The 21,450-nt window shown below is 31.1% G+C and overlaps 1 protein-coding gene across 1 annotated transcript in view; it reads right to left on the bottom strand.

Annotated features, from left to right (window-relative positions):
* The window catches only part of LOC149791913 (uncharacterized), a 98,746-nt gene that overhangs the window by 10,145 nt on the left and 67,151 nt on the right, over positions 1–21,450 (bottom strand). The window lies entirely within an intron of this gene.

The following is a 21,450-nucleotide window of genomic DNA, read 5'->3' as shown; positions in this document are numbered from 1 at the left end:
CATAATGTTCCTATATATCAAATGTGAAATGGATTTAGTTCATCTTTCGACTCGTCTCTATTCGGTTCCCCGTGGCTTCACTGCTGAAGTGTTATATCCTACTTGGGTTCATTGTATACAACCACCCATTGAGTTACTCAGTCAGTTAGGTAACCGGGAATATGATTTGTGTTTTGGGGATTTTGATGTATGAAATTATCGCCCTGTGATTTTGTCCCGTGTTGATCAATTATGTGGATGTTCTCTTAGAAATAAAATATTTACAAAGACACTTTGAACACACATTATATCACGTGAAAAGTAAGGCACTTAATATTGAATTCATTTCAGGGTTTACTTTAAGTCAAGAGAACTATTGCAAAAATACAGTTATAGTAAATATGGATTACATTTGTTTTAGTATTTGACTTCATACTTACCTTGCATCATTGTTACTACAAAACAAACAAAAAAATGCTTTCATCCGGGCAATCATCCGGACATCCGGACAAAACATAATTTCATCCGGACAATAACTTTCATCAGATTAGTTTTCTACTAGTTTATTTCACAAACTTTATAATGAATGAATGCGACTTTATTATAAGCATAGGGTGAAAAGATAAATTATTTTAAGAGTATAGGAAACTAATTTAAGTCAGCGCTAGTGAATGTTGAGGGAAAGATCAAACCTTAAATCGCATTTAAATTTTATGCTCTAATTATTAATGAGCTTTAGTTCATAATGTATAATCTACCACTAGGAATCGACAAAATTCAAAATTTGCATTTGTAAGATCCCAATACTTCAACTCGCATGGGTAAGATTTTATTCTGATTTTAAATCGCTGATGCTATTTATAAGTATATAATTTCGTGTCAGAACTGAATTAATAATCCCACAAATGTGTATATAAAATATATATTTTCGTGTCCAGATTGGTTAGATGTTTCACATGAATGCTGGCGTGAAAAACGAATACTCATATTGTATTCACTATTAAGGAAGCACTGCTGTTCTGTCTACTTAATTTCATTATCAGGAGATTAAATAATGATTAAGTCCTAAAAAACATTATTTTACACTTATTGCGAGATAAAGTTGGTTTATTCATTTTGTTCATTTTGGTGCGAGAGGATATAAATTTAACTACTGTCGACTTTAAAAATAAAAAGTTGAATCCATCGTTAAATTTCATTATTTATCAGAGAAATTGTTGCATATATAAAGTAGGTTTCAATTGTTGACGTACCTTAAGTAAAAGGTGAAGTAATCAAAATATAATGAATGTAATCAAAATAATTCAAGATTATATATGTGCAATGTGTCTTGATATGGTTTCATATTTTCGTGGCCATTTCATGAAGAATTCCCATATCATGATGTGGATATAATGCAAATTAAGAATACGTATATCGATATATTATATCAGATTAATGTTTTTGCAATGAAATTAAAAGGTAAAAATATAATTTAATAAGTGTACATGAAATTCACACAAAAATTCCTTACAATATAGATTTATTAAATTATATAACATGTGGATTATTGACTTTCGAACGGTGTCGAAATTCACTTGTTAAAAATATACCTTAATGCGCTGAAAAATGAAAAATACCCAAATGTTCCTTTTAGCTCTGTTATACAACAAGGCATTATTGGAATGCAAGGACGCACAGAATGATTGCTTTGATACCATATGTTCAGTAATATAACATTGTTAAATATCTGTACCAGCTTACTGAATGGAAATAGCACTGTATTTGACATATGTTATACCATGCTGGAATTCTAAATAATTTGTTTTAGATTCAAATACTAATAAGTTATTATGATGTTCATTTTCATAAAACAGTTAATAAAAATAATTATATTTTAGCCATTGATGAATGTTAACTGAATGGAGTCATTGAAGTCTTAAGAGCATGTTTCTAAACTGTGCACAAAATACTTGAAAAACCGAATGTTGAATATAAGCAAAATAATTTAAAACTCATGGGTCACAGATATATTTTAAATTACCCAAAAATATCTTTAGCATTTGTAATTAGTAGAAATTTATATGTGTGCGTGTTTGTGCGTGATTGTGTGTTTATTTGTGACGAAACACCATTTAAGTTAGGTCACACGTAAAAGTTCTTCGTGATACTAAAGGAAACTTATCATACTATAAAGGGACGTGGATCACTCATACAAATATGATAGTATGTTATTAGAGCTAATTTCGGTTTTTAAGGACTAGATACAAGTTATAAAATACCATGATAATTCTGCATAGGTGGTCCTATAACTGGTGCAGTATTCACTCCCCAACGTGTGAGTTTTGTATTCAACCTTTACACCAGTAGAAAATAATCTATCTGACATCAAGAGACGGGACAACTAAAGTTTAAATGTATTGGATTACCTGACATTGATTTCAGCCGTAAGATTTGGAACCAACTTAACACATGATACATGTAATGATTGAAATGTATCCCGTTTATGTTGAATAATAACTTCTTGCACATGTTAGTCTCGTGTACAAGAACGGTTCTCAAATAACGTCTACAGATCCGTAGAATGAAGAACGGGACGGTACCGGATTATACGCTGTCCGTTCTTTGATCTATTAAAGCTCTTTGAGCCATTGCAATTATCTAACACCAAATCAGATTAGTACCATGTTAGATTAGCTAGACAACATTATTCTATTGACTTTTTATGTGCACCGAATTACCTTCATCAGGAAAGAGACTTCCTCACCTTGAAAATATATATATATATATACATATATATATATATATATATATATATATATATATATATATATATATATATATATATATATATATATATATATATATATATATATATATATATATATATATATATATATATATATATATATATATATATATATATATATATATACATATATATACACATACATACATACATGCACATATATGCATATACATATATATATATATATATATATAGATATATACATATATATATATATGCATATACATATACATATAATACAAAAATAAGAACTTAGGGTTTTAAAAATCAAATCCAAAAATAATCTAGGAGTAATCCACGAATTAAATTTTAGAATTCCTAGTAATGAACTGTTCTAATGAATTACAGTTCGAGTCCCGGCGAGAACATCCCAAATGGAATGCGATGACGTATAATGTAGCTAGTATTGTGCTGTTGAATCTACAGTTCTCTGCTGATTCACAAACAATATTTCGGTGCTTGAATTTCCAAATAAAGTTTGAATAAATGTCTTTTGTTGAAGAATTCTGTATTGACACTCAAATATTTCCAGGAAAAGAATTAATCTTATAATATCCAAATAATCTGAATAAAGATTAAAATGTAACTCCAAACTGGTCACAAACAAACACTTTTCCAGTGTCCAAGGTAAAACCCCAAACTGAGAAATATCTCTCTCCAAAAATAACTATTAAATCTAACTACTGCGCAATTTCGGAAAACTCATAATTACGAAATATAGGCTGTTTACGTCTAAAATTACTTACTCCCAGTATGACCTTGATAAAACCAATCACTTTACCCAGAGAATAAAATAAAAATAGAAAGTTGTTTACTTGTCTCAGTAATTTCTGAATCAAGGTCAAGATAAAGCTTTCTTTTTACCATACATTAATTATACATATGGTTAAAAAGAACTCTTATAAATAATACAAAGTGTACATTAAATAATACATTTCTGTACATGGGAAAGTACATCTGCTATTAAATTATCTTTTCGCTTGATGTGCTTGATGTCAATATCATATTCGTGTAACAGCAAACTGAACCTTAGTAGTCTTTGATTTTTTTTCTTCATCTTGCCGATGAAAGTAAGGGGGTTGTGGTCACTAAACACAATAATCGAAGAAGGAGCTGAACTAAGGTAAACTTCGAAATGTAACGGCGATATCAAAGCCAAACATTCCTTTTCTAATTGTTGATGATTTTCTTTGGTGCTTATTTAATATCTTAGAAAAATAGCACACTGAATGATCAATATCACTTTCATCTTCTTGAATCAAAACTGCTCCAACCCCAACATCACTTGCATCAACAGATTATCGGTAAAGGAAAGTAATCTGATTCTGTCATATAATTCATCTTCCTATATTCAGTGTACATATGGAACGTTTTATCTGGTTTTGGAACAAGTATGCATGGTGAACTCCATTCTCATTTACTGGGCTCTAAAAAGCATTCTTCAGCAAATACTGAATTTCCTTTTTCAAGTATTCCTGTTTGAGAGGGTTCATAAAATACGGGTGTTTTTCAGGTTTGGATTTAAAATTTCAATATCATGGAACAGTTTGTCCGTTCTTATAGGAACATCTGGAAATAAGTGCTCATAGTCAAATAATAACTGTTTAAGTTCACGTCTTTCTTGCTCATGCAACTGTGAAAGTGTCTGGTCCAGATCTTTCGTAATTTCTGAATTTCGAAGATTTGTCACTCCAAATCCGATGATAATACTTCACTTAAATCTTCACTGAGTGAGACAGGTACAACTAAATTAATTGCATGTTTAACCTGGTTATCTCTTTCAATATACTCCTTTAACATATTTATATGGCAAACTTGTTTTTGTTTTCGCCTCCCAGGAGTATTTATGATGTAATTTAAATCATTTACTTTCATGTCAACTGTGTACGGACCATAATATTTGGCCTGAAGAGGATTCTGTGATATGGGCAAAAGATCCAGAACTCTATCACCAGACTGAAAACACATTTCCTTCGAGTTTTTATCATAGCTTAACTTCTTGTTGATTGAGTGGAGTACAGATTTGCTCTTACGACATCAGAAGCCTTTGATAACATACATAAAATTAGAAACATGATCAAGAAGATTAATCTCAGAATCTTCATTGGAAAGAAGTTTTTCTTTTAACAACTTCAATGGTCCACGCACAATGTGTCCAAAACCAGTTCAATGGGACTGAAGCCGAAAGATTCATGAACTGGTTCCCTAACAGAAAACATCACTAAATGAATGCCTTCATACCAATCTTTACCCGTATCAAAACAATATGATCGAATCATATTTTTCAAAGTCTGATGAAATCTTTCTAATGTCCCTTGGTTTTCATGGTAATAGGCAGAACATTTGAATTGTTGGATGCTTAATTAGAACATAACTTCCTGGAATATTCCAGATATGAAATTTGAGCATTGATCAGGCTGGACAGAGTTGGGCCAAAATTGAGTGAAAATCTTTATCAAAGCTTTTACTATTCTTTTAGAGTGTATATTTCTCAAGGGAATTGCCTCTTGCAACCTTGTTGAAGCACACATACTGTTCAACGGGTATTGGTTACCTGACCTGGTAAGGGACCAACACAATCTACCATAATTCTACTAAATGGTTCGTCAGAGGAAGGAATAAGTTGTAGATGAGCCTTAAGTATTTTCTGATTGGGTTTTCATACCATTTGAAAGTATGAGAAGATGTACAGTATTTACCAACAACACCATTGATTTTTGGTCAATTGAAGGGTGTCAAGATCTTGGGATAAGTCGTATTAATCCCTAAATGACCAGCCAAAGGAGATTCATGGGCCAGACTAATTATTTCCTGTCTGTAAGAGTTTGGAACTACAATTTGATAGTTCACTGACCACTGGTCACCAGCAGGTACCTCAGGATGTCTCCATTTTCTCATAAGAATTCCTATTTCAAAGACAAAACATACAGGAACATCAGTAGCTTCAGTTTCACTAATGGCCCTTTGAAACAAAAAAGAGATATCAGGATCCTTTTCCTGTTCAACGACAAGTGATTGTCGTGTATCATCCTGATTAGAATAAGCAGAATGAGTCGTTAAAAGAGGATCACTGTGATCAATAGTTTCTGATTGATCCAAACAAGGAATGAAAGTGACCTCATCAAAAGCCTGACCAATACATGTATGAGCTAAAGGAATACTTTCCTTATCAACATCATTCTCAAGAGCTTTCTTTGCCATAGCTCTGGTAACAGTACAAACTGGGAATAAAGCAGGGAATTATTTTTTATTGGATAAACTTTCTGATCCAAACAAGGCTTTTCAGTTACAAGTCGATTAACCACAAACTTTTCTCAAGCTAGGTCTTTGCCTAGTAATAAATGAAATCCCTCAACGGGTAAACCAAACACTGTGCCTGTTGTCACGGGTCCTGAGACTAAGTCTGATGACAAATTTGCACAATGGAGAGGAACAGTAACAACGCCGCACTCTACTCCCTGAATAAGCACACTCATTACAAGAGGACAGCTCAGAAAAAGGCTAAGTACCTTACAATAAAAGACTCTGAAAAGCTCATGTGTCACTTAAAATTTTAATAGGGATAGGATTGGCCGAATCACCCAAGAGTGACATAGAAACCTTCGATATGAATGGTTCATAATTCTCCATAATAAAATCAGACTGGGGTTTATTAGACCCAACAAATGTATTGCTTTAAATACACGACCGTAACCTTGACCTCTTAAAAATAAGAGCATGTGTAATAGGTATGTCTTGATTATGGTTCCTATTTTGTGCCATTTTGAGATTTAGAAGGGCTTGTATTAAGCTGAAATACTTTTCTGCCAGAAGACTGTTGAATGGAAGTCGTATTTACAAAAAGAACGTTATGATTTAAAGAATACTCATCAGCAACACGAGCAGCATTTTACAAGGTTTCAATCTTATGTTCGTCAAGATAAGTCTTAATGTCACTATGGACACAGTTCTTGAAATCTTCAAGTAATACAAGTTGTCTGAGACTTTCATAATCATTTTCAACTTTCTCGGCTAAGCACCATCTATCAAATAATTGCCCTTTTTCTCTAGCAAATTTGACATGAGTTTCTCCAGCTTCTTTTTTTTATAGTTTCTGAATTTTTGCCGACAAGTGCAGGGACTAATTCATAACTCTGTAAGATGCAGTCTTTAACTTTGGTGAACTGACAGTGAATTGTAAATATCACTAGCCTTACCAGTGAATACACATTGTAATAATTTATTCCAATGCTCCCTTGACCTATTCAAACTTTGAGCAAAATTTTCAAAACGAGTAAAATATTTGTCTACTAATTTTTCGATGAAAGGTGGCACTAACCTAATAATCTTTGCAAGATCAAAACGTAAATTAGGATGTGGAGTGGGAATGTGCTTTTCTTTAAATCTACATTGATATTCACTCTCTTCCTTCTCACGTTGCATTCACATCTCTCTCTCTCTCTCTCTCTCTCTCTCTCTCTCTCTCTCTCTCTCTCTCAATTTGTACCTGCATCTGTTTTTCTCCTAACTAAATTTGCCTTTGTTTCTCTTTTTGTTCCAATTGCATTTGTTTTTTCTTTCTCCAATTGCAACTGCATTTGCATTTATGTTTTGTCTTTATATTTCTGAAGTTCAAGCTTCATCAATTCCAGTTCATTTTGCATTTTAATTTTAATTCCTTTACTTTTATGTCAGAGTCTGATACAGACTTACTGATTGAAAACAAAGCACTTTTATCCAAACATTCTTTTCTACCAAGTACTGGACCATAATTATTTTTGTTTGTTATTTCGTTTAGGAAGCCTTTACCTCAGAAATGATATTTTCTGGCTAGTTGAATTAATTCTTCTTTTTTTAAAGGTCTAATTGGTCCTGGGTAGGACTTGAACGCAAAATTTCCAGTTTTATGACTGTTTAGAAAACGCTTGCAGATTTCATTAAAGATTTCAAAACTTACCGAAATTCAAATTACAAAAAACAAAGTTTTCTGAAATATTTTAGCCAAAATTATAAAATTCAAGGACGAGGCCCAAATTCTTATGTTACTGTGTTAGACTCTAATAAACAGTAACAAAAGACAGCGAAAACAACAAGCGTTGAATAATTTAACAAATAATGTATTCCCCTGAAAAAACACTAAAATTAAAAACTTACGGTTTAAAAATAAAATCCAAAAATAATCCAAGAATAATCCACGAATTAAATTTTAGAAGTCCTAGTAAGGAAATATTCTAATGAATTAAAGTTCGAGTCCCAATGAAAAATTCCACAATCGAATGCAATGACTTATACTGTAGCTAGCATTGTGCTGTTGTGTCTACAGTTCCTTGCAGATTCACAAACATTATTTTCGGTGTTTGAATTTCCGAATAAAGTTTAAATAAATGGACTCAAATGTTTCCAGGAAAAAGAATTAATCTTATAACATCAAAATAATCGGAATAAAAAATAAAATTTAACTCCAAGCTAGTCACAAACAAACACTTTTCCAGTGTCCAAGGTAAAAGCCCAAACTGAGAAATATCTCTCCAAACATTAATATTAAATCTAACTACTGCACAATTTTGGAAACCCAGAATTACGAAATAGAGACAGAATACATCTAAGATTATGAACTTGATAAAACCCAATCATTTTACTCCGAGAATAAAATAAAATATAAAAAGTTATTTCCTTGTCTCGGTGATTTCTTAATCAAGGTCGAGAACTAAATCAAAAATATAAACAGTGTTTCTTTTAGTATGTGTTTATGAAGAGAGCCATGTCAAACTGAATTTTCTGGAAAATATTTAATTCTTAGCAAGTAAAATCAGATTATATTGACATGTAATGAAATTAAAAATAAAAAGATTTTAAAACTTACAAACAATTAATTAAATCAAATGAACATAACATGTTATCAATATTATATATATATATATATATATATATATATATATATATATATATATATATATATATATATATATATATATATATATATATATATATATATATATATATATATATATATATATATATATATATATATATATATATATATATATATATATATATAATTGTTCTGAATCAGGCTTGTAAAGTAACTGGAGTTTGTAGAGGATACCCTTGCTCAGCTATCTGGACAAAAATTGTCAATTTTTTATATGAATGAGGGTTAAAAAATCGAGTTTGTTTCAAATGTTCGTGTCAATGACACGTCTATGTCTCTGTCTGAATATCTCTTGAAATTGTCTTCCTTTCTGTGTGTGTCAATACATCTTTGCATGTATCATATCGATGTTAGAGTTTGTGTCATATTATCAGTGTATCTACTTGAAAGTTCGTGTGTTGTTTTTCCCCTTGACTTTTCTTTTAGTGGTATTATGCACGCCATTGGAAATATTTCTTGAATGTATTGAATTACCTACTGGTCCTACTAGTATGTTCAAATGTATTGAAGTATCTACTAGACCTGCAAGTAAGAGCAAATGTATTGAATGACATACTGGTCCTACATCTATGTTACAATGTATTGAATTACCTACTAGTCATACAGGTATGTTCGAATGTGTTGAATTATCTGCTAGTCCTGCAAATAAGTTCAAATGAATTGAATGACCTACTAGTTCTAAAAGTAAGTTCGTATGTATTGAATTATCTACTAGTCTTGCAAATAAGTTCAAATGAATTGAATGACCTACTAGTTCTACAAATGAATTAAACAACCTACTGGTCCTACAACTAAGTTTGAATGTGTTGAATTATCCACTAGTCCTACAAGTAAGTTCGACTGCATTAAATTATCTACTATTCCTGAAAATATGTTCGAATGTATTGAATGTCTTACTAATCATGCAAGTAAGTTTGAATGTATTGAATTATCTACTAGTCCTACAAGTAACTTAAAATGAATTTTAGTGCATGCTGGTCCTACAAGTAACTTAAAATGAATTGTAGTGCATGCTGGTCCTGCAAGTAACTTAAAATGAATTCTAGTGCATGCTGGTCCTACAACTAACTTAAAATGAATTGTAGTGCATGCTGGTCCTACAAGTAACTTAAAATGAATTTTAGTACATGCTGGTCCTAAAAGTAACTTAAAATGAATTTTAGTGCATGCTGGTCCTAAAAGTAACTTAAAATGAATTTTAGTGCATGCTGGTCCTAAAAGTAACTTAAAATGAATTGTAGTGCATGCTGGTCCTACAAGTAACTTAAAATGAATTGTAGTGCATGCTGGTCCTACAAGTAACTTAAAATGAATTTTAGTGCATGCTGGTCCTACAAGTAACTTAAAATGAATTTTAGTGCATGCTGGTCCTAAAAGTAACTTAAAATGAATTGTAGTGCATGCTGGTCCTACAAGTAACTTAAAATGAATTGTAGTGCATGCTGGTCCTACAAGTAACTTAAAATGAATTTTAGTGCATGCTGGTCCTAAAAGTAACTTAAAATGAATTTTAGTGCATGCTGGTCCTACAAGTAACTTAAAATGAATTGTAGTGCATGCTGGTCCTGCAAGTAATTTAAAATGAATTTTAGTGCATGCTGGTCCTACAAGTAACTTAAAATGAATTGTAGTGCATGCTGGTCCTACAAGTAACTTAAAATGAATTGTAGTGCATGCTGGTCCTACAAGAAACTTAAAATGAATTGTAGTGCATGCTGGTCCTGCAAGTAACTTAAAATGAATTGTAGTGCATGCTGGTCCTACAAGTAACTTAAAATGAATTTTAGTGCATGCTGGTCCTACAAGTAACTTAAAATGAATTTTAGTGCATGCTGGTCCTGCAAGTAACTTAAAATGAATTTTAGTGCATGCTGGTCCTGCAAGTAACTTAAAATGAATTGTAGTGCATGCTGGTCCTACAAGTAACTTAAAATGAATTGTAGTGCATGCTGGTCCTACAAGTAACTTAAAATGAATTGTAGTGCATGCTGGTAATAAAAGTAAGTTCAAAAGCTTACAAAATGTTCTTTCATTTTCCATAAAACGAACTTATATATTAAGAAGAAAATCCTTTTGAACCTTTTAACCTATTTCTTTTTCATTAATACCGAAATTATTTTTTTTAAATATGTTTATTTAATCGCTTTTCAAATTGTTGTTTAATTTAATCAGGAATTACTCTCAATACTTTTCCCTACAATGTCTATTAAACAAACATTATAAAAAATACTTCAGAAATGACATATCCTTCAATATTACCTTCTTTAGATATAAACGTATAACATGTATTTACAAACGTGTATACATATATTTAGACAGACATATAGGTTAATAAATAGATAACTAGATATATGTGTAGGCACAGTGATTGATAACTAAGTAGATAAATAAACAGATAGGTAGAGGAACCGAGCAATTGATAATTTGGTTGGGAAATATTAACTCAGCGGCGAAGGTAAATCAGCAGATACTGAAATATAAACAGGGATCATGTATAAATTCTGCTAATTCAATTGTCCATGGATATTAATCCAAAATATATCTTAATAGCACTAAACTTCCACCATGTTTACAGTATTTGTGCACTTTAAAATCAATTTATATTATTATTCATATGTCTCTCCCCGATTTATAGTCAATATATAGAAAGGCACATCCATGAATGTACACAACTTATATATATATATATATATATATATATATATATATATATATATATATATATATATATATATATATATATATATATATATATATATATATATATATATATATATATATATATATATATATATATATATATATATATATATATATAATGCAACAGAAATGCATAAAAATAATCAATTTAATGATAAAAAAGTAAGTAAAATCCATATATGACAGCTTTGTCGATAAAATGTCCTGCAAAAGTAGTTACACGGATTGTTGAAAGCCTACGGATCAACAAAAACAAACAAAACTCTTAAAAATATACTTTTTAGAACAATTCTTCAATGGATTACAATAGCTGTCTACGATACGGAAGTTACTATCTTGAAATCATTTTTTATCCAGTAGCAAAGATCCGCGCCTGTAACTAACTTCACACACATACATACACATACATACGCACACACACGCACACCTACGCACACACACGCACAAAGATATTACTATGGGTAGATGTATGTATGTATGTATGTATGTATGTATGTATGTATGTATGTATGTATGTATGTATGTATGTTCATTCTTTAACAATTAAATACAAAATAAAAATATATCAAATACATCATTCCTAAAGGGAAAGGCAAATGCCACGCCATTCAATATATTCACCTAAAAATGAAATTCAATCTTTGATTTTAAAATTTTCAAGTGAATTGCCAGTGAATGCTGGTAGTAAATGAAAACTAGTACTTGTATGTGAATGATAATCATCATCAAGAATATAATTTGTACCTTATCTAATACATTTCAAAACACTGTATACTGATTTATAGTTTATACATTATATAATTCACTTTCAAAAGACCATGTATTGATTTATAATTTGTTCATTATATAATAGACTTTCAAAAGTCTGTATATTTGATTTATAATTTGTTAAGTATATGATACACTTGCAATCGACTATATATTGATTTATAATGTATACATTATATAATAAAAAAGACTATATATATTGATTTGCTATATTTAAATTAAGAATCCTATCACTTTCAAAACGAATCGACCATAGTATGTGATTCAAAGAAGGACAGAAGGTAAAGTGGGAGCAAGAAGGAATTAAAGGAAAGACTATAGCTAGATAATAGTAGATATACAAATATATAGACATGACATAATAAGAATAAGATTGGTACATATATAGATACAACATACACTTGGGTATTTGCAAGTTGCCATCTTATCGAGTCATAAGATGGATTCCTTGATCAGATTGTAATTTATTTTCAAAGAAATCACAATGAGTCTCATCTTAGTAGCATTTATGAAAAATAAAACATGCTGATTGAAGTTATTATCATTATTGTTGTTATTATTGTTATAGTATATTGCTATTTTTATTATTATTATTACTACTGCTACTACTACTATTGTTATTATTATGCTATATTACTATTTTTATATTATTATTATTATTACTATTGTCGTTGTTGTTGTTGTTGTTGCTCTTCCAATATTTATGCAAATTCGTTGCCAGTTTGGGGTTTTAAATAGTGTTATCGTAACGGCGATTATGTGACCACATAAATACGTCTCCATTTTTTGATAAAACAAAGCAGTTATTATGACATGCGAGACAGAATTCTATTTCTAAAAACCTTCAGTTTGTAACGTAAGCAACCCAAGCAACACGTGTGTGCAGTATAGGCATTTTTAGTTTCCTTGATTGGAAGTTTTGCTCATATGTAAAGCCCTCTGCAAGAAAAGACAGGTATGAAAATAAGCAAGAATAATGGCCAAAAGAAACAAATTTCTACCGCCATGTAGCGACAGGTAAGAGTGATGTGGTGTTAAATTATGAACATTTTATACTTGCTTTAAAAAATACATGGCTTCTAGCAATATAAATTAGTGTTAATTTAATCTTTCACTTTGATGTCTTCGAATTACATTGTCTGTATAGTTTTACAAGTTCAAAGCGATAGAGTGAGGGTTTAATCTTGAACGGCGGACAGAAATGTCATTTAATAAAGGGAGGTAAATCAGAATCTTCAATAATGACGATATCGACATATAAAACAGGAACTGTATTAATACCTATTCATATCATAAATACACGATATAAGCCGTAAAGTTGAAGCACGGCATCCACCGTAAAGCAGAAGCACGGCATACACCGTAAAGTAGGAGCAAACATACGCCGTAAAGAGGAAGCAAACATAATCCTTAAAGGAGAATCACGGCATACACCGTAAAGTAGAATCACGGCATACACCGTAAAGTAGAATCACGGCATACACCGTAAAGTAGAAGCACGGCATACACCGTAAAGTAGAAGCACGGCATACACCGTAAAGTAGAAGCACGGCATACACCGTAAAGTAGAAGCAAAACATACGCTGTAAAGAGGATGCAAACATACTACTTAGAGTAGAAGCAAAACAAAAATGACCATGAAAGTACATTCCAAAAGTTAAATGTCCTATGCAAACGAAGACATAAATAAACATAATTTAAACAACTTAATACTGCTCTCAAATCTGAAGTAAACAAATTGATTTTTGTTACAAGCTTCTCCAAAGTACAAATCGTGTTTTGTATTTTTATGTTCTTATTTTTCCAGTACGGCAATTTATTGCAGTACAAGTCAATAAGTCCTATACATTTTAACGTCAATAAATGAGAATTGAATAAATAAAACATAAACATAAAATAAAAAGTAAAACAAAACGGATGCTTCCCCTTAAATATGCAGATACCCATATCTGCATGAGAAAATTAATTTTAAAGGAGTACGATTGATACATATTGGAAGTATTCGTTCAAAACGTTCGACACTGCGCCAAAAATAGAAGTCTACGCCTCGCTTGAGATAACATAGTAACATTTATTACATTGGAAAATAATGAAACTGATTTTCATGTCATATTGTAATCATGTACATACACTTCAAATCTCGAATCACAATGATAAACAGAATAGATTGTTTTAAAATATTCTATTTGTCGATTAGCTGTTGAACAAAAAAGAATCTTTTCATTTATCTAAGATTTCAGAAATGTTATTGCTACATAATTCCTCATATCTCTGAACTCGTAACAGCTGACTCTGTACTAAGCAGGCACTTGAGCTCATAAATGCCATATAGAGGTGGAAAAATCCAACAAAAAGGACACCCCACCCTCTTTAAGCTGGCATAGCTGCACACCAATTACCGCCATCGTATGGCTTTTCAGCTAGCATGGGAATATGGCGAAAAAATTGAGTGCAACTGTGAATTATATGCCTATTTATTCCTATGTATCCTTCAAACGATTAAATATTACTACTTATGATGCAATACGCAATAAGAAGAAAGGTAGCACACCGAGCGGAATATTTTCGAAAGCATCTTAATTTGTTAGGTTTTGCATCTTACGGAAGAAAGAGCAATGCTAATACTTTTATATCCAACGCGTATGCTAAGACCCTTATATACATGCCAAGACTTGATTAAACGTACCTGCAGGCTATACATGCCAAAATGGCCTCAAGGTAATTTAAGGCCAATTTTATTTTAGTCTTGCTGTAAAGACATCGTGTCAGATGCATTATCCAAGAAAATGAACTTTGAATTTTAATATTGATAACACAACAGCATAGGGTCTCTTCCAAGCCCTTAAGAGAGAAACAGGAATATTATACTGTTTTCATACACGGAAAGTTCGTATGTCCGTTTTATATATGAGGACTGGGACACTCTATGGTCATTTGCTGATTTGTAAGATTTGACATTTGTTATACTCACAAAATATTTTTGTTGTTTCTTATGAATTAGAGGCTTTATTGTATATTTACTTTCGTATAGCAATATATGAAATTGGTCTTATATTGTGTGTCATAGATACAAGCAACAATAGCTCATACTGACAATTACTTGTGTTCTAAAAGTAGTCTGTAATTTCGACATACACGTAAATTTTATTTAATGCAAATATAGTGATGTTGATGAGACCAAAAATGCCGTTCAATTACTGTAGTATATCGCTTAATGAGTATGTATATACACGCATGCATCCATCCATCTATACGTACGTAAGTAAAATATTTATATTAAATAATTTTATCATTAAATCAAACGATGAAAATATTCCTTGTCTCCAATGCTTTTAGTTCACTATATAACCATTTATTATCCGAATAAACGTATGATGTAGTAAAACACAATTTTTTTTTGGTTAAAAATATATTATGTATCCTGGACGGATTATGTTTGAAATTATCGAATAAATGCTCATATAAACAGCACTGATATCCTCACACCCACCCCTCTCCTTTCACCAATGTAACGTAGTCAAAATCTTATTTCTCCAGAATGAATGGCCTTGTTCAAGAGACGACTTTAATACGTTCTAGCTATCTTGATCATATCTTCTTACTGTTTAAAAAATCAGGTAACAAAATTATGAAGGTGTGTGTTTTTGGAAGGATTTATATTTCTTCTAATTCTAGGAACTTTTTAAATTGTCATCATACTTTACAAGTATACATTGTCAAAAGGGGGGTGGGGTGTCATTCTAATTATGCAGTCAGTTTTAGCTTTTAAATACTTATAATGGCATCAGAACAATTCATACATGTATGGGATACAAAAACATCTCATCGTAGTTTGTATATATGATATCGTTTTCCTAGAAAGTTATGTATAAGCCACTGTTTAAAATAAATTATCTAAGCAATCTCATCAAACTAAGCGGAAATGTGATGATTTGTTTAATGCAAGTTCTCGGAAAGGACGACGTGAGTTGAATGTATATAGAAACGAGTATGTTCGAAATAGAACATTGAAAAGCTGCAAAAACTATGTTAAAGCTAGATTAAATATATGAAGACTGCGAAAAGATGCAAACGGTTAATGATGGTATTAAATGTATCATTATGGCTACATTTGATTCTAGAGGTTTATGTAGAGAGAGAGAGAGAGAGAGAGAGAGAGAGAGATAAAGAGAGAGAGAGAGAGAGAGAGAGAGGGAGAGGGAGAGATAGAGAGAGACAGAGAGAGAGACAGAAAGAGAGAGAGAGAGAAGTACATAATATTGAGAGAAAAGAATGACATCCGGTGAATGATGCGCAAAACACTTTCTTGAATATTTAAAAATCATTTACATTGCCATTAATAAATCATCAACAATTCACAAGACGATGAGTTAGTCTCAATAGATAGTGAAAGATTTGATGGATATTTCACCTGAGAAAATAAAAATGATCTTAAATCAATGAAAAGAAATCAATAAAAATAAAATATACTATCTGCAACGATTGTTGACTATCTTAAGGTAGTTATTGATTTTCTCTTTAAGCTTCCTAATAATGTTTTCCGAAGTGGTCAATATCCAATGTCTGTATAAATGCATTATGGTCCCTATTCATAAGAGAGGTAATAATGTTGATGAAATTAATGACTATGGGAGTATTACATGTATATGTATATAACAAAAAAAAATGTATTTTAAATATATTTAAATAAAAGATTGTAAAAACGTATTGCCAGGCGTAAAAAAATATTTGAAAATTAATATGGTTTCCAGAATAAATAGTATTCTATTGATTGCATATTTGTCCTGTCGTTTTTTCTAAGGTGTTGATTTCTGGTAAAACAATAAATTTATTGTGCATTCATCGATTATGAGACAACGTTCATAAAGTCAGCTTCATTATATTATACTTCAATTAAATCAAGGGTGTACGTGATATTTCTATTTAATCTTGTGTAAGATATAATGATAGATTTTATTTCTGATTAGTTTGACTCGCAATATGGCTTGAAACAAGGAGATCCGCTTTTACCAACCTTGTTTATTTGTTTCAATTGTAACCGATAGCATTACTTGTATATAGTATGAAGACAACTGTAGATTAAGTTTTCTTTACAGAAGATTTGTCTAAGTTTTATTATTATGTGCACATTCTGCAGTAATTGTTTAAAAAGCTGAACAGTCATTACACACCATGCTAAATAATTTGGAAATGTATACCCGTTCTTGGAGCCTTCAGGTTAACACTAGCAAACCAGATGTTATAGTTTTGTAAATTTTGACTCCTTTAAGCACACAAACGTGCATTTGTAGAAGACTGGTTCATGGCAACGAAAGCAAAGATACAGAAATTTAATGGGGAATTTATTTTTCTATAGTTTATGCAAATTATTTGAAAACACTGTTCTGCCGGTAAGGACAAAATGTAAACCTTTTGATACTTTAGCCAGATCTGTGATTATTTATGGAATTTCCTTCAAGGACAATATTGATAACAAAGATTTGCAGACGATTTTTAGTAGTGAACAAATCTACTAATTTTCGATGTTCTCTATGGTGAACTGAGAGATACCCATTATGTTAAATTAGAAACATATGTGTTTTAAAATCTTAGATTTGAGGATTGGCAGATAGAAATAGTTTGATATATAGAACTTATACGAAGATAAAAGTCAACTCAGATAATAATGTTTTATGAGATAAATGGGAGTTTCAAAATAAACCTCTGTTAGATGATCTTATAATTTTTTACGTATGGAACAATGAATGTGATATTGTAGAGAGAGAGAGAGAGAGAGAGAGAGAGAGAGAGAGAGAATTTTAAAACAGTCTATGCTAAATGGGCATCATATGTGACGTCATCAAACGACTTTGCGCATTATCCCTTCTGTAAAGAATATTTATTATTTGAAGAGTACTTGGCTGTATCAAATGCAGCTTGTTTAAAACGTAGTTGTGTGTAATAAATGAAGTTCTTGTGATGAGTACTTGGATGTAATAAACGAAGTTCGTTTGAAGAGTATAATAAATGATGCTCATTACAAAATGCACTAAGTAGATTTAGATCAGCATTGCATAACTTGAATATAGAAATGGGTCGCTATAAGATAATACCAAGGAACAAACGGATATGCTATGTAATATATATATCTTGAATATAGAAATGGGTCCTTATGAAAGAATATCAAGGAACAAACGGCTATGTAATATATATCTTGAATATAGAAATGGGTCGTTATGAAGGAGTACCAAGGAATGAACGGCGATACAATAGGTATAATATAGGAGCTGATGAAAATGAATATACGTGTTTGCTTGTTGGACCATGCTATTAGGAACAAAAAAGAAAATATTCACCACAATATTATTGTTCATGGCCGAATGCATAAAAATGTAATATATTAACTGTACAAACTGAGAAAGAATCAAGGCTGCATTGTCAACATATTGTCAACTGCTCTGCCGAAAAGGTCAGAAAAATAACTAGTTGTGAATATTAAATATAATATTAATTTCATTTGTGAACAAAAAACAAAATAGTTGTAAATTGTTATTATTATTATCATTATTATCATTATTATTATTATTATTATTATTATTATTATTATTATTATTATTATCAAGATTTAAAAAATTCGTTATAATTTGATATGTACATTTTTTGCAAATTAAATAATATTTTTGTTTTCACTTCACAAATTAAATAAATGTTATATATATCATTCAACATAATTATGTCACTTACACTTTGTAGTAAGGCATGTTTGCATGGTCAGGTCTGTAGCCATAACATGATTATGCATTATGCAATTTAATGATAAATACAGTTTTTGTTTTCTACTGTTCGTAATAACTCAGTTTCCAGATTTTATAAAGTTAGAAAAAACTGTTCTGATTTAAACGTTTCAAAAGTACAAAATATTTCTACAGTCCAAATGGAAGTCGCTCGTATGAATAATGTTTTACCCATGCTTTTTCAAATACATCTACACGTGTCATACATTTTAAAATAAAGACTACATCAATTTATATGTGTCGTTATCATAAATTTGCAGGGCTTTAATTACACGATATTCTCCGCCACAAACGCTAGTTCAACGAATAGTAAGGTTTATGGCATTTGATACGTTTCATGTGCACGCAGTCCTGCTTCAAACATTTACAAGTTTAACGGGAACACGTTTTAGTACATTCGATTTTTCATTCAACTGCCATGAAACGCAAGGGGAGAAACTTTTAGCATTACGATGATTGCATAAGGAATGACGTATGAAAACGATAACAACAAAGATTGGTTAAATTTAAAAAAAAGAAAAGATTTAGGATACATGTTATGGAACATACAGTGTCGTGGTGCAACAGAGTTTCTAAGGCTATTGGGTCCTGGTTGGTGACATTATTGACACTTATCAAGCTTGAAAATGGAACTAGACTTGATCTTAAAGGCATTTATTTACAAAATAATAGGTGATGAAATTGCAACAAGGTCATATCTCTTGCACAAAAGAAGACGTACACACCCAAATCCATTAAGCAAAGAAAATTTGATATACAAAACACAGTTTTAGACAAATGTATAACACTAATGTTAGAGTTTTCTACAGGCCTGCACTAGACTCGTACTTTTGATGACACGTAAATGAGATTTGCGAGAGTAAAAGGGAGAATAAACGTTATCATAAATACCTATAATTACATTAAATTGTTCATTATGCAAATTTATTCAGGTAGGCGCATTTCTGCATTAATACTATTGAAAGAACCAAACAATGGAAATGCTACACAAATTTCCATATCATCCAGTATTAAGTACCAGCGATGTTTTCAACAGAATGGTATACGGCATACGACTGTACATTATTGAACAGAATGGTATACGGCATACGACTGTACATTATTGAACAGAATGGTATGCGGCATACGACTGTACATTATTGAACAGAATGGTATACGGCATACGACTGTACATTATTCAACAGAATGGTATAGGGCATACAATTGTACATTATTCAACAGAATGGTATACGGCATACGACTGTACATTATTCAACATAATGGTATACGGCATACGACTGTACAGTATTCAACATAATGGTATACGGCATACGACTATACATTATATAATAAATACATGTGTATGGGAAAGTAACTGCTAAGATAGATTCATTTCATTTCATTTATATGACTTATTATTTGATTAGAAAATCAACCTTGCGTCTGAGCTAGAATCGTGGATCATGTTACATAGTTATGGACTTTGTAGTTTATATTTTCTACAATGATTATTGCAATATGTGATGTTCTTTTTAAATATTACCAAAATATGGAAGATTACATGATCATAAGAAATGAGAATAAATACATTTAATATTACACTTTGCATAAAAGCCATTAATTAGACATAAGGCAGAATGGGATTTTAGGTTCCAAGAAAACAACTGTAATTCAATTAAATTTATTGGCATATAATCCGATGACAGGTCCCCCATTAGAGATATAGAAATACGGAAACAATATTTTTTATGCCATAATCATTCCAAAAGGAATGTGGAAACAATTTTCTTTTTTTAAAGTTAATGCCTGATATATTTTGGAGTAGGGTACAAAAATGCGAAGCCACGAGTTTGGTGCCACAAGTTGAACTATATCCTGTACTAACGCGGAAAAACAACTTATATACCAAACGTGCTCCAGGATCGAGACTTCCATAGCTTTTACATATGATTGGAATGACCTAATCTGTCGGAGTGAATTATATATTTCACATGTTGCTAACTATTTGTTGATATATCACCACAAACACAGACCTAACAAGTCATCACAGCGGGTTTATCACTGTTGTCAAGGAAGCAAGTGGACATAACTTAAAAGGGACGCTAACTTCGTTAAGTCATTTTTTTCAGCATAACTTAATTTCCATGTCTGAAATGTAATTTAATTTATGTTTGTTCTAGCTCACAAAATGCTCGTGTTTGTTGCTACAAGTTCTGTAGGCACACACAATCAAACATCATATTGTATATGTGGTATATTTTTCACACGTGAAAACAGAGGAATGAAAATAAAATGAAAATAGTTTCACCAATAAGCTTCCCTATTTCACACTTAAGTATATAATCAAAATTTAATTTTCAATGTCATCTGTTTATCATCAGTGAGATTCTTAGAAGAGCGTATCAGGTACAAGCTGAAAGCCATGAAGAAAAAAATCAACATGAAAATGGCATCCATCGTGTTCCAAGGGTTTTCATAACACTGCAATATTTTAAATGTTTGAACGTAAAGTAGGGAGATTAGTCCACATTCTTGAGGATTTATTTTTGATA

Source organism: Sinohyriopsis cumingii, chromosome 9 (genome assembly GCF_028554795.1).
Source record: "Sinohyriopsis cumingii isolate HCF-2022 chromosome 9, ASM2855479v2, whole genome shotgun sequence".
Taxonomy (NCBI): Eukaryota; Metazoa; Mollusca; class Bivalvia; order Unionida; family Unionidae; genus Sinohyriopsis; species Sinohyriopsis cumingii.
The sequence above is the reverse complement of the archived record's forward strand: the minus strand, read 5'-3'. Positions and strand labels throughout refer to the sequence as shown.